Source organism: Homalodisca vitripennis, unplaced genomic scaffold, assembly GCF_021130785.1.
Source record: "Homalodisca vitripennis isolate AUS2020 unplaced genomic scaffold, UT_GWSS_2.1 ScUCBcl_5091;HRSCAF=11649, whole genome shotgun sequence".
Classification (NCBI taxonomy): Eukaryota; Metazoa; Arthropoda; class Insecta; order Hemiptera; family Cicadellidae; genus Homalodisca; species Homalodisca vitripennis.
Genome location: NW_025781205.1, coordinates 7,785 through 24,477, shown reverse-complemented (window position 1 = coordinate 24,477; position 16,693 = coordinate 7,785). Strand labels below are relative to the sequence as shown.

Sequence of the window (16,693 nt, the reverse complement as noted above, 5' to 3'; positions counted from 1 at the left end):
AAAACTAATACCCTATAAACATAGGCAAAATGAAATATTTAACACTTAAACATTTAGAAAAGTAACTGTACTTTTATGTTTAAATAAGCTAACATGTATAGTCATTTAAAATGTTAATTATTTTGCTAGACATCTGACGGTCCATGACGACACAGCATTGTAGTTTTGTAACAGCAACATATATACCCAACAGAGAAATTTTTTAAATGTACTTGCTTCGGCAGTACATATACTAAAATTGGAACGATACAGAGAAGATTAGCATGGCCCCTGCGCAAGGATGACACGCAAAATCGTGAAGCGTTTCACATTTTTTTGCTGTATTCGACTTAATGAGATTTATTTTAATATTGTGTTTTACATTTTAGAATCTTATTAACTACAAAGTTAAATTTTTATAAATAAAAAAAAATAATTTTATTAGACTTTTAAATTGTTTTCAGTATATATAGGGTATATACTCTTACTGATTTTTATTTATGAATTAGACTTGCAGTCTGATGATGAAATGCACTAAATGGAACGTGAAAGATGTCTATCGCTGAGGGTGAAGTAGGCCTAATAAACAGAGTTTTAATTCCAGATTGATCCACTAGTAGATGGATCTCCGTCTAAATAAAAAAGATGAAATATTTGACATTTATGAGACGGAGGTTAAAAAATGTATTTCAAAATATTCCTGCAAGAAATATTGTATTGAACGAAACTTGATTGCTTCTTCTCCACCCTACCATCCACAAACTTTGCTTTCTAATTGTTTTGCAACAATGCAACATTAGTATTCTGACAATATGGACATCACTGTACAATATTATATAGATTTACACAGGATTGTATACAATATAACGAACAGCGCTGTAAACAGTGCAACTACACCAATCTCCAGTAAACCGATACTCAATATTATAAATACTAAATAGCTGGATTAGATATATATATATATATATATATATATATATATATATATATATATATATATTTGTATCCTGTATTATGATTACAAAATCTAAGAGACTTAAGTAAAACACTAGAGGAAAGTAAAGAATATCACAAAATTACTCGCCTACAGAGTGGGCTTTCTTAATTTACGGCTATGCCAACATACAATATGCATAACTAAAACCATGTGTTGTCCAGCAACAGCGCTTACGAGAACATAACAGCGGCATATAGATAAATTGATAGTTTTATTAACATCAAATAGTTGTATAACTATTTTTCAGTCTATTGATATATAAAATATATTGTGAAATATGATCAATTATGATGTTACATCGTTCACCGTAATTGTAACACTTGTGTGGCGCGTGGCAGGAGTTCGATTTGTCAACAGAATACCACGTTAGATGGAAGTGTCTCAAAGCTATTTCCTAGCACTCGGTGTCGGTATTGGAGGGGAAGGCGGGTGGATAGGCTGCGCTATCTTAGCTCCGCACAAAACAGGAAAAGACCATGCCACTGCTACCTGGCAGTCAGAGTTTGCATAACTGTCACAAATACAGCCTTAAGCCACGGTTCATCCCTCCGAATCCTACAGATATTCAGATCTCTCAACCTACATCTGTGTCTCTTATAGGCACACCTCGTACCTCCCATCAGGACCTACTCATCATTGACGGTTGAAACTGGGTTTATGGGACTCTAACAACTTTGGAAATACGAGGAATAAGCCGTCATCCTCATCCAGGAAACCCACCTTCAACATGTATACCGTTTATCCCTCCTCACCTACAAATAGAGCTAATATGTTACAACTCCGCGTCTCACAGCACAGCAGTTGCGCTGGAGGGGGCACAGCTGTCCTTATGTACAGACGTGTGGCCCATCGGCACAGCCCACACAACCCTTGACTGTAACGATACAGCCGTTATGGATATACACTCCGCCTGTTGACGCATTCACTCTTGATCAGAAGGTGGTCCATCTAGATAGATTGGTCTATAGATGGTCGGTTCAGTTATTTTAATTTAACTGATTAGTAGGTTATTTAAGCTGCAATCAGTTGGATTAGTCTTAAGAAAAATCTTTCGACGGACTAATAATTGTAGTTGATTTAAAATACGTTGTCTCTACTTGAATCAGTCACCTGATCATTATTTTAGTTTAGTCTAAATAATAATTTCCAATTTTTGTTGGTTTGAACAGAATTTGTATCAGTTTTAATTGGTCATAAATTGTATTCCATTATTTATATTACACTGTAGTATTATAGTCAATCTACCCATATAAAAAACTTAATATCCCCGCAGATATTCTACAGGTACTACTATTTAACATATTTATGGCGTAGCAGTCAGATTGTTAAAATACTTATGTGTAGGTGTTAATTAGAGTAGTAGGACATTTGTTTGAATATTAAACGATGATTAGAACGGAGAAATGTATCAAAATAATGACTGCGCCTTATGAAATTTATTCATGATTTCGCCCAAACTAAAACGTTTGTAGAAATTACGTTTAAATAAATACTGATCGTACGAGTGCAAGAAAGAAGGCTCACTTACTTATTACAAAGTTCAAAATCGACTTGATGTAACAATAATCAATTAACGGTGTAGTCTTTATTTAAACTCAAATTCTCATTGACAAAATCATTTTTCTTTAGTTACTTAACTAATGACTCAAATTAATTGTGGGTAAAGTAGATTAGCAATAGACTATCAGATTTAATGTACTGGAAACTACGATTTAAAAAAGTATGATTCATTCATATATGAAGAATGAGAAGACCACGCGGAATTAACTAATTATGTTATACGATATTAGGACAATATAATCCAATAGGACAATATCCAACTGTTTTCGGTCAAGACAAATCAATGTTAACTAGCAAGGTCGATGTATCATAACGTCATTTCAGACATACCATAAATGCGATAAGGACCGCGAACATAAGATCCTTCTGAGGGCCTCAATCTGCATTACTTCCTCCCTTGCTTCCGTTTCTTCGGAATACAAAATACCTAGCGCAAGATTTTATCACAGACAAACCATGTATAGTTTTGTGTCTTTGTGATTATGTAAAAAAACCAGTTTTCATAAAAACTTTAGTTGAACAGTCTTAATTCAATGAGTCTTATCTATTTATCACTTTATGTATTTGTTAGTTAACTTCGTTATGAAGGATTCCATTATATTGTGATGGTCAATACACCATACCGCCTTGTTATTAAAGTACGAAAACTAAACATATATTCGTCACATAAAAATATACCTGTAATATTTGCTTCAAAGAAATAAGTGGCAACTACTTTAAGCCCGCGACATATCGTTTATTATTACACTAATTATTAGGAACTGTCATTCTTTCATCCTCCCCCTTCATCACTAAGATCTTACAAATACAATAATGGCGTCAATCTATCTAAACATTTTACTTCCCAAATTAAGTGAGGAAGAAAACTAATACAGCAACTCAGCTGTATTTTATTTTATAAATTGTAGTAATACCTGCTGTTCTAAATCCCTGCCTCAAACACGTGTTATCCATTGAATAGTAACATTTTGAACTACCAAGGCCACTGCCAGAGCCCGGACGAAAGACGGGTCATGATCCATTACTATTTTCCTGGCTCACTGCAGTATTATTAGCTATCCGTGTCTCACTAATTCCTCAGGTCCTCGATCTTCCTTTCTTTACTAGATTCTTCTGTTCCCCTTACAATTATCTTATGGTCCATATAGAATATATTGTCATACTATTTATAACATCGTACGTCATGATGCCATATCGTTTGGCCGAAATGTTATTTGTCAGAATGGCCGATTGGCCGAGAAATGCGGAAAGAAATTAAAAATCCTCTGAAAAAATATACATTATTTTACTGAACTTCATGCGTTTATCCCTCATTGTTAGTAGAAAGCTTATCAAAAACACGTCTCATTGCACTATGCAGAGGATTCACAGTTGACATGTAATACAAAGAAAGGAAATATAGTCATATCTATGTAGTAAGATAAAGTAGTAGTTTCAATACAGTTAGTTGTTAATCATTATTAAACATTGTTAAAACTTTTGTGGATGTGGGCTGACAAAAGAATATTTTCACTTGGGGAATTATTTCATGGGGAACCAACTACCTACTTGGTTTACGAATAAAGCTAGTCAATTAATGTCCAGGGGCTAAGAGACAATTGCTTATACGTATCTTACAATTATTTGGCGGCCTTTAGTTCTGTGCCAATTTTAGACCTTGGTGGGAACTGTGAGTTTATAGAGTTGTGAGTTAATCGCCTTGCTAATTCGCGGTACACTCGAAGTGTGCGTGTGTGTATGTGTATATATATAACATATTAACTCTATTTAAAACCCGATTATTTTTCATAGTAAAATTTATCGAGAACCATTTTGTATGTTACAAACCCATAATTGTAAGATTTCTCAGAATCCATAATCCTTAATATCTTGTGCAAATTAGTATTTCAAAATATACAGTTAGAAGCATTATTTACATATTTATTGTGTTTGACATTTGACACAATTTACATTATTACACAAAAAAGAACTTTCAACGACGATTATGTGTAGTTTGATGGATGAAACCACTTTCACTTAAAGATATGATGTAATCATTGTAATTTTCAATCTTAAAAAATTACGTCGATATTTAAGTACCTATAAACCTACCTACCTATTACCTATTACCTTTAGGTACCTATTTTAGTACCTATTTTTAAATTTAGAATGTTGAAGAAATCAAGTTGGATAATTTTTAATATATTTCGGAATCAAACAATATAAAATACAAATAAAACACAAGACTCTCAATGGAAAAATATAACATAAGATTTTTTAATAAATAAGTACAGATAGTATTTGTCGATTACCACACTACCAGTGACATAAAATAATTAAGGTTGACTGAGTTTTCGAGCAGAACGTTATGGTGTCAGTTCTATTATTTAACTAAATTCAATTTAAATAATTTTGCAAAGATGAGTATTCTTTGGAAATAACCTATAATGTATAATGTTTATATTCTATATCAGAACCTCCTTATGACAAACACTTATTCTTTAATATCGAAAAGAATTACACAATAAATCTACACTTTTTAACGGTGTCTTATTGTTTGACCACAATAAATCGATACTGGTGATATTTTAAAATAATCTAAGCAAAAATATATTTTAATTATCTAATAATGTTCAGGAATTGGTGCCATTTGTTTATACCAGTTTATCCTTAACATTCTTTCTATAAAATATAAATAATTTATATTTTGCTTACCTTACTTTAATTATTGTGATTTACAAAATTCAGCACTTCAATTAAAAAATAATTGTAAACATGGCATTGAAATTTATTTTTAATTATGAATTTTTAATTTACTATCACAGAGTCTAGGATAAATGTACTTATGAAGGTCTGAAACGCACTTAATATCTTGTTCGTTTAGTGAAATCACAGACAATGGATACGTTTCTATAGAAACGTATCCATTGTCTGTGGTGAAATGAAAGTAGACTGTTATGAGGGGGTGGAATTTACTCCAAGATTTATACATCGACTTAATTAAACATTTGTATTACAAAAAAATTGTATTAAGATTTCATTTCAGATGTTCATATTATGAAATATTGTGTCGTTTACCTACGTTGTTGACAAAATCTTTGCTCCCATCATAGACGTGTAGTAAATATAAATCTCTAAATTGTATAATTTCAAATTCTATTACTACAAAGCTTATTTCTTACTTTGGTAATTCCCAATGGATTAGTTCCATTAATGAACTCACATTTTTAACCATTATTAATTATATATTGTTTATTGGATTATATTACAGTTAAATCATGTATCATGATTTTATGTTCTCGTGGACATTTTGTAACAATGTAAATTACGCATTAATACAAAAACAAAGCATTATTGATTACTTCAATTTATTCTGTTTACGTTTTTATAGTGTATGATGTGAATAAAATGAAGATACTTCTATGAAGCACTAGACCTGAGTTTAACAATGGTGTTATTTCGAGGTAAATAAATAAGTGATCGACTCATACCGCAATCACTAGATGGAAAAATATCATAAAACAGTACGGGGGTTGCTCAGCAAATAAAGTGTTACTGTTTTATTACATTGATATTAAATAATTGTATGAATATTCCCAGGTAGGAGCAATTACTTTACTTTATTCGAACCACCCAATATACTGTATTTTCTCTCATGTATACAACACAATCAGGTAATACAGTTTTATTTGTTAAGCCCGACCGTCATTTTGGAGCAACGCAATTTATAATTATATTTTTAACTTTAGGTTTGAGGTAAAAGAGAATTGGTTACAACCAAAATATAAACAACAATTATATGTGTAAACTGTTGATTTTTTTTTAAATATCAAGGAAAGAAAATAACTAATTATATAATAACAGGGTATAAACAATTAAAAAAAAATTACAGATTATAAAAGAAATTTTATTTTAAATTTAAGAATTATTATATCAGGTTTAGTTTTAATATCATACATGTTGTACATTTCTGACTACTACATGTTAAACTTTATTTCATATGAAATCGGCTCAAATCAACAGTTAGGCCAGTGCGGTAGTTTAAATTAATGAAATCGCTGATTTTGTTTTTTTGTTAATTTTTGTACAAAAAATAAGACAAATATAGTTCCTTTAAAAGCGTTAATTTATAAACTGGCATCAACTGGTGAAAAGATTACAATGCATACTGAAAATTGTAACATTAATCCTAGAAATGTTAGACCTTAAGTTTTATCGAGAGGCTGGTCTCTCTCGAATCCTTATTCTCCTCGTCCTCATGTGCCATTGGCCTTTGCGAGGATCTTAAGAAACATTATAAGGGGAAGAGTCGGTACAGTACAAGACCCACAGACCGAGGTTTAAAATCTTACCTCAGTGTATCTTGCCATTTGAAAATAGGTTTCCGTTTTATTTTGAATTTTGTGGAAAACTATGGGTATTAGGATCTGACGAAGCCAAACGTAATTTTTTTGGTGATTACGACATCTATCAACGGCAATCACTGATATCAATAGTTGTTCGGGACAGTTATATGATTGAAAATATAGCAATGAAATGTATTTTTTCAAACAATTTAGAAGGTTGCGAGGTTCCAGGCTTTGTTTTTGAGATTGGACGAATGAAGAAAAAGAATTTTCAAAGCAGCCATTTTTTAGGTCACTGATCTAAAATTAATATTATGGCCTCGTTCCCGGAAGCCAGCTTATCTGTGTGGCTTGCACTTCCTTCCTGGTCTTTGTGCTGTTGTCTTGTCTTCTATATCACCCTGCTCTTCTTCGTTTGATTGACAGAACATGTAGTCATCACAATTTATTAGTGACTATGGAAATACTTCAGTTCCCTTGATAAACGGCTCCGTGAACTTGTGCACAAACGTGATAGAAATATTTTTTTTTAATCTTGAGATTTTTGCACTAATATTTCGCCTCTAAAAATCGCTGTGTGGCTTGCACTTACTTCCTGGTCATTGTGCTGTTGTCTTGTCTTCTATATCACCCTGCTCTTCTTCGTTTGATTGACAGAACATATAGTCATCACAATTTATTAGTGACTATGGAAATACTTCAGTTTCCTTGATAAACGGCTCCGTGAACTTGTGCACAAACGTGATAGAAATATTTTTTTAATCTTGAGATTTTTGCACTAATATTTTGCCTCTAAAATAATTCTGTGTTTTAATTTGTAATCAAGTCTATTTACAACAAAATTGTTTTTATTCAATAATGTTTTCATTTTTATCGTGGTTTTTCATAAGATAAATATGTAAAAACGTTTCCTAACGCTCAGGAAAATCCCAATGCATTCATCATCGAACCAATGTCCCTTATGCAGAAATGAGGCTTCAAGAAAATTTTTAAGTCTATAGGTAAATTCATTCTCACGAAAGTTTATAACAACACCCATTCCCATTGCCGTGCAGAGGAAGTTGTCAAAAAAACATGTATACTCTTGAACGGCGCCCATTGTCTACAAGGGAAAGAGGGTTAAATAATAATAGTCATTTATCCGAAGGAATCTCCAATGTTTAATAGCTTGGAACCCATTTGATGTTAAAGATGTTGAGAATCACACTAAAAATGAGTAGCCAATCGTGCGGCACATCGTTTAACACTGCTTTTCCCCACTGAAATCTTTCGTGCTACCAAAACCGCTCGTGTATTCGTGTATTGTTGCACCGCTTTCAAGACACATTTAATATTTTGGAAAATTGTTAAGTTGGAGAAGACGGCCATGCCATACACCGTTTATTACAGTTTATTTTTCTAAGATTCCTGACGGAGCCGGGTCCGTCTCTCTCTCACACGCTAAACATCTTACTTCAAATTTTATTAATGATTGGGTAGTATTTAGCCATGTATTCGAGTAAAAGAAAAATATTTGGTGTGTTATTGTGGATTATAATAGCAAGAAATATGGAGAAACGCACGGTTTTCTGTTTAAAATTTAAGCTTTCTCCATTTTAACTTATAATTCATAAACTAATTATAGAACAATTAAAATCTCATTCTCCATTTGTTCTAAGTCCCTTTAAGAATGACATACAAAAAATTGATAGTTTTAAGTTAATAATTAAAGGTGTAATTAATTTTGTTGTAAACCATTACGAAATCGGTTATTAGTTATTATTTTGAGATTTTTAAAATACCGTATGTAACAATACGTTCTTCGTGTAGATACTGATTTGAATTTATACTCATTAGGACTGTATTTATTTATAAATCAGCCAATATTTATTACTAACTGTCTTTACTTGTGAGAGTGGGTACATCAAACGAGGTACAGTCACAACACTGAATTCTAGACATGCTGCGGTGAGACCGACCCGTCAGCGTGGTATATTATGTCACAATAATGAACGCACCTTCCTACCAATCCTGTGTGTTAAAAACAAAAAAAGATAGAACATTGTTTTCTCGAAAATCAAACACCGAGATGCTCAAATTAAACCTGTACATTTGATAGATAATGACATTTTTAATTAAGTAAAGGCCGAACTGCTCCGCTGGGCCAACTAAACTAACTTAGCCTCCGTATCCTGTTTAGTAACAAATCATTACATTTTTGGAAGCCTAATAAATGAATGAAGAGAGCAACTAAATAGACGGATCCTTTCGTGAACCTTTCAAAGAACGTAAATTTCTTGGAAGTATCGTTCCTAGCGGGACAAAACAGCAACATTCCGTTTGGTTAATGTGCTCAATAGCCTGTAATGCCTCTTATCCTTAATAAGACATATCCAATGATTCTATTCATATAGAGACTAACAAGAACCTAACGATGTATATATGCCGGAAACATAGTTATTACTACATGTAATGTGGATAAGATTAATACTTTCATACTACGAAATTAGCTTATTCGCTTTGAATGAAAATTAAAATAGGTTTACTTTTTATGATAGTTTTATGAGAACTAACAAGCAGTCACAAAAAATGGACTGCACATAAGTTGAAACCCCAATTAAGATTATTTAGTATGGGCAATAAATTTTTGACGCAGTGAATTTTGCTTTCCCACATTAAGCTAAATCTCTATAATAATCATTATAGAACTGTCGATAGTCTTGCAGACACTACAGTAACAGAAACTAACAAAGAAAAACAATATTTATTCTGAATATATGATTGTCTTTATTTATTGTCGGTAATTTAGGTACTTTTATAATGTGGATTGCACATTGAATTAATGCTGTAAAGTGGTTAATGTAAGTGATATAATAATTCATTCATGAGGACTTACAGGAACATACAATAAACATCGCTCTCCCGAGTACCGTCTCGGCGACAGGGAGTTCCTAAACTGATTACTGTGGCACTGATGCATCTTCACTGAGAAGAGCCTACTGTCCGTCCGGGGTTTAGTTGGCAGTAAGATATAGTCAATACTTGTATATTTTAAACGACGTTTCGGTGTTGCTACCCGTGCTGATAACATTGGGTAACCCGTGTCCTTCGTTGTTACAAATAATTCATAAAACAAACTTTTTATTGGACGAAGTGGAAATGCCTAGTACTGAATTAAATTTTGTATTGTACTGTGATGGTTTATTTCGTTTATCGATATCAATATTTAACGTGGCAATTGTACGGGCAGTTCTAAATTAGACACCCTGTACTTAACAACGATGTGAAAATCCTGAAAAGAAAGCGCCTCGCCCCGCGCCGCTCCATACTACCATGTAGCACAGTAGGACTCCACATCAGGTGAAACACAAGAGCTAGAGTACGACGTGACGTTGCCAAACTCCAGCATCCATACAACTGCAGATATTTACAATAAATACTTTGTTTGAAGGTTATTTATGACGATGGAAGGATTGTGAAGGAAACAGGATTTTTCCGGACAATTGCCATCGTTCAGTGAAACAAGAAAACAGTAACACTACGTTTCGAGATCTGCAATCTGATCTCTTCTTCAGATAAAGAACTAACCTAATACATAATTACAAACTAGGTTAAAATAAACAAATCTTACTAAAGCGTTGTGGCACGCCTAAGTCAGGAATCACAACCTACATCCTACAACCTACATGTTGTTTGTCAACTTCACTAACTCTATAGACATGCACTTAATATAAAACACTAATCATTAAAACTAAACTACGGAATACAGGTCACAATACGTCTTCACTCGTCTACTAACCACCTACGACTGACCATAGGGACTAGCCAATGGTAATCGTAACGGCTGGCTAAAACAAGATGGCGGAAATACAAGGGTAGGGGGGACAGGAATGGGCCCTTTCGTTATTATTGGTTCATGCGAGATGAACTTCTTAAAACCATATTGTGACTCCGCATTGGTTTATTACAAATATCCGATCCGTTTGATACTTTTGGTTTTCTCTTTAGTTCATTTTTTAGAATTGGCCGCTTTGGTCCGCAACCAAATCGTAGGTGGTTAGTAGACGAGTGAAGACGTATTGTGACCTGTATTCCGTAGTTTAGTTTTAATGATTAGTGTTTTGTATTAAGTGCATGTCAATAAAGTTAGTGAAGTTGACAAACAACATGTAGGTTGTGATTCCTGACTTAGGCGTGCCACAACGCTTTAGTAAGATTTGTTTATTTTAACCTAGTTTGTAATTATGTATTAGGTTAGTTCTTTACCTGAAGAAGAGATCAGATTGCAGATCTCAAAACGTAGTGTTACTGTTTTCTTGTTTCACGGAACGATTTATACATGATGTTGGAAACATTTACTCGGCAAGTGAGAGATCCGTGTTAGAGTCCCGGCGGAGTAGGTACTTTTTGTGATTCAGTGTTTATTGAAATTAAATTCGGCTATTGGCATTTATACTAATTTATACTAATCTCCAATAATGCATAGTCAATAATAACCAATACCTTATTAATAATCGCAATAATTCCTAACAGTCTCTCTCTCTCTCTCTCTCTCTCTCTCTCTCTCTCTCTCTCTTCTCTCTCTCTCTCTCTCTCTCTCTCCTCTCTCTCTCTCTCTCTCTCTCTCTCTGTCTATAGATAGTTTAGATAAATATAGATAGTTTCTATGATTATTTTTGTGGTATTAGCAATAATATAAATAATAACCTTGTTGAGTTTTATAATAACCAGAGACATGTGTTTCAAGCTAGGAATATAAGTTTTAGTTTTAGGGAAGTCACTGTAGATTGTATTTTGAAAGTATTACAAGACATCTCGTCTAACGCAATCGGGGATGATGGAATTCAACTTAAGTTCATTAGAATAATTTATGATGAAATTAAGTATGTTTTATGTTATGTTTTTAAATTTTTCTTTGCTAAATTGAGTATATCCGAAACAGTGGAAGAAGTCTTTGATATTACCATTGCCTAAAGTAGACAATCCGCTGGAGTATAGGCATTACAGATCAATTAATATTTTATGTGTATTGGGCAAGATCGCTGATAAGTTAGTTTACAAACAATTGTGTGATTTTGTAAATGAAAATAATATTCTTTATAAGTATCAATCAGGTTACAGAAAATCATATAGTACTCAGACCGCTTTAATTAAAATTACTGACGACATAAGATCAGCTATAGACAAGAGAAAACTGACAATTTTAATGCTTTTAGATTTCAGTCGTGCTTTTGACTGTGTCAGTCATAAATTGTTGCTTTCTATTCTTAAATCATACAATTTGAGTGAAGTAGTCATAGATTGGTTTGATTCGTACTTGAGTGACAGGTATCAAAGAATTAGGACTGTAAATGGTACCTTTTCAGATTGGAAATTAAATTTAGTTGGTGTACCCCAAGGTTCCACTTTGTCTGCTCTATTGTTCTCATTGTATATAAACAGAATAAATGAACCAATTGTTTTTTGTAGATCGTTGCTTTATGCAGATGATATGCAGTTGTATATTAATTGTGACATTGATAAAATTGATGATGCTGTTAATATGATGAATGTTGATCTGGAAGTGTTATTTAAATGGTGCAGTGATCATGGTCTTAATCTGAATATTTCAAAATGTAAGCCAATCATCTTTGGTACTCAAAGACTGTTGTCACAATTAAATTTAGAAAATATTACACGAGTTAAAATAGATGGAGAAGATCTGGAATACCAGAAATCTGTAATTAATTTAGGAATAAGGATAAATAATTCTTTATCATGGACAGATCAAGTAAATTATTTCCATAAAAGAGTTTACAGTAGTTTGTACCAATTTAAGAAATTGTGCTTTAACCCACCTGTTTATGTTAAAAAGTTGTTAGTTATGTCCTTAATTTTTCCTGTTTTTGATTATTCTTTGGCCGCTTATTGTGATGTAAATAATACGTTAATTACTAAGTTACAGAGAGCACAAAATGCGTGCGTACGGTATATTTATGGTTTGAGATTAGATGATCACGTCACACCACACCATTTTATAGAGATTTAGGGTGGTTAAAGATAAAAGAAAGGATTGAATATAATGTTTTAACAGTTATGTACAGTATTCTTAAGGAACATAAACCTGATTATTTGTTTGAAAATTATACCAGAATGGATCAAGTACATGCAAGGCAAACGAGATTTGGAAATGTCACGTTACAGTTTCCAATTCATAGGACTACTACGTACTCCAATTCTTTCCATGTTCAGTCTATAAGAAACATGAATACACTGGATGACGATGTAAAAAATGCTACAAGTAAAAGATTGTTTAAAGAAAAATTGAGAGGAATCCTTTTACAGAGATATACCTAATTATTATAAACAATTTAATTAATTTGAGACAAAAGTGTGTTTTTTTTTGTGATTATACTGTTTAATGTTATTATAAATTTTTGTATTTAATAGATTTACATTATTCATATGCAGAAAAATATTTTATTTCTACATTTTGTAAAATTTATTGTTATTATTATTATGTTGATTCTTGATACAACTTATATAATGTCAATACTTTGATAATTGTGGTAATTTATTTATTAGTTTTGTTTTGTTCTTTTTTCATGTACAGAAACAGATTTTATTACTATTAATTGTTATTATGTAAAATTTTGTATACAATTTTAGTAAAGTTAAAATATTATTGTAAATTATGTATTCGTCACAACTCTGTTTTATTTTGTAATGTATTATTTTGGAGCCTGTCCTGGCGGAAGAGTGGACCTATGGTCTAAGCCAGGGCAGGTAAAATAAACGAATTGTCAAATTGTCAATTGTCTCTCTCTCTCTCTCTCTCTCTCTCTCTCTCTCCTCTCTCTCTCTCTCTCTCTCTCTCTCTCTCTCTCTCTCTCTCTCTCTCTCTCTCTCTCTCTCTCCTCTCTCTCTCTCTCTCTCTCTCTCTCTCTCTCTCCTCTCTCTCTCTCTCTCTCTCTCTCTCTCTCTCTCTCTCTCTCTCCTCTCTCTCTCTCTCTCTCTCTGTCTATAGATAGTTTAGATAAATATAGATAGTTTCAATGATTATTTTTGTGGTATTAGCAATAATATAAATAATAACCTTGTTGAGTTTTATAATAACCAGAGACATGTGTTTTCAAGCTAGGAATATAAGTTTTAGTTTTAGGGAAGTCACTGTAGATTGTATTTTGAAAGTATTACAAGACATCTCGTCTAACGCAATCGGGGATGATGGAATTCAACTTAAGTTCATTAGAATAATTTATGATGAAATTAAGTATGTTTTATGTTATGTTTTAAATTTTTCTTTGCTAAATTGAGTATATCCGAAACAGTGGAAGAAGTCTTTGATATTACCATTGCCTAAAGTAGACAATCCGCTGGAGTATAGGCATTACAGATCAATTAATATTTTATGTGTATTGGGCAAGATCGCTGATAAGTTAGTTTACAAACAATTGTGTGATTTTGTAAATGAAAATAATATTCTTTATAAGTATCAATCAGGTTACAGAAAATCATATAGTACTCAGACCGCTTTAATTAAAATTACTGACGACATAAGATCAGCTATAGACAAGAGAAAACTGACAATTTTAATGCTTTTAGATTTCAGTCGTGCTTTTGACTGTGTCAGTCATAAATTGTTGCTTTCTATTCTTAAATCATACAATTTGAGTGAAGTAGTCATAGATTGGTTTGATTCGTACTTGAGTGACAGGTATCAAAGAATTAGGACTGTAAATGGTACCTTTTCAGATTGGAAATTAAATTTAGTTGGTGTACCCCAAGGTTCCACTTTGTCTGCTCTATTGTTCTCATTGTATATAAACAGAATAAATGAACCAATTGTTTTTTGTAGATCGTTGCTTTATGCAGATGATATGCAGTTGTATATTAATTGTGACATTGATAAAATTGATGATGCTGTTAATATGATGAATGTTGATCTGGAAGTGTTATTTAAATGGTGCAGTGATCATGGTCTTAATCTGAATATTTCAAAATGTAAGCCAATCATCTTTGGTACTCAAAGACTGTTGTCACAATTAAATTTAGAAAATATTACACGAGTTAAAATAGATGGAGAAGATCTGGAATACCAGAAATCTGTAATTAATTTAGGAATAAGGATAAATAATTCTTTATCATGGACAGATCAAGTAAATTATTTCCATAAAAGAGTTTACAGTAGTTTGTACCAATTTAAGAAATTGTGCTTTAACCCACCTGTTTATGTTAAAAAGTTGTTAGTTATGTCCTTAATTTTTCCTGTTTTTGATTATTCTTTGGCCGCTTATTGTGATGTAAATAATACGTTAATTACTAAGTTACAGAGAGCACAAAATGCGTGCGTACGGTATATTTATGGTTTGAGATTAGATGATCACGTCACACCATTTTATAGAGATTTAGGGTGGTTAAAGATAAAAGAAAGGATTGAATATAATGTTTTAACAGTTATGTACAGTATTCTTAAGGAACATAAACCTGATTATTTGTTTGAAAATTATACCAGAATGGATCAAGTACATGCAAGGCAAACGAGATTTGGAAATGTCACGTTACAGTTTCCAATTCATAGGACTACTACGTACTCCAATTCTTTCCATGTTCAGTCTATAAGAAACATGAATACACTGGATGACGATGTAAAAAATGCTACAAGTAAAAGATTGTTTAAAGAAAAATTGAGAGGAATCCTTTTACAGAGATATACCTAATTATTATAAACAATTTAATTAATTTGAGACAAAAGTGTGTTTTTTTTGTGATTATACTGTTTAATGTTATTATAAATTTTTGTATTTAATAGATTTATATTATTCATATGCAGAAAAATATTTTATTTCTACATTTTGTAAAATTTATTGTTATTATTATTATGTTGATTCTTGATACAACTTATATAATGTCAATACTTTGATAATTGTGGTAATTTATTTATTAGTTTTGTTTTGTTCTTTTTTCATGTACAGAAACAGATTTTATTACTATTAATTGTTATTATGTAAAATTTTGTATACAATTTTAGTAAAGTTAAAATATTATTGTAAATTATGTATTCGTCACAACTCTGTTTTATTTTGTAATGTATTATTTTGGAGCCTGTCCTGGCGGAAGAGTGGACCTATGGTCTAAGCCAGGGCAGGTAAAATAAACGAATTGTCAAATTGTCAATTGTCTCTCTCTCTCTCCTCTCTCTCTCTCTCTCTCTCTCTCTCTCTTCTCTCCTCTCTCTCTCTCTCTCTCTCTCTCTCTCTCTCTCTCTCTCTCTCTCTCTCTCTCTCTCTCTCTCTCTCTCTCTCTCTCTCTCTCTCTCTCTCTCTCTCTCTCTCTCTCTCTCTCTCTCTCTCTCTCTCTCTCTCTCTCTCTCCTCTCCTCTCTCTCTCTCTCTCTCTCTCTCTCTCTCTCTCTCTCTCTCTCTCTCTCTCTCTCTCTCTCTCTCTCTCTGTCTATAGATAGTTTAGATAAATATAGATAGTTTCAATGATTATTTTTGTGGTATTAGCAATAATATAAATAATAACCTTGTTGAGTTTTATAATAACCAGAGACATGTGTTTTCAAGCTAGGAATATAAGTTTTAGTTTTAGGGAAGTCACTGTAGATTGTATTTTGAAAGTATTACAAGACATCTCGTCTAACGCAATCGGGGATGATGGAATTCAACTTAAGTTCATTAGAATAATTTATGATGAAATTAAGTATGTTTTATGTTATGTTTTTAAATTTTTCTTTGCTAAATTGAGTATATCCGAAACAGTGGAAGAAGTCTTTGATATTACCATTGCCTAAAGTAGACAATCCGCTGGAGTATAGGCATTACAGATCAATTAATATTTTATGTGTATTGGGCAAGATCGCTGATAAGTTA

At 32.3% G+C, this 16,693-nt stretch overlaps 1 non-coding gene across 1 annotated transcript; it reads left to right on the top strand.

Moving 5' to 3' along the window:
- Positions 1-208: 208 nt before the first annotated feature.
- Positions 209-315, top strand: LOC124373220. Its single transcript, XR_006923414.1, has one exon. It is a non-coding gene; the product is annotated as a U6 spliceosomal RNA (small nuclear RNA).
- The last annotated feature ends 16,378 nt before the right edge of the window (positions 316-16,693 follow it).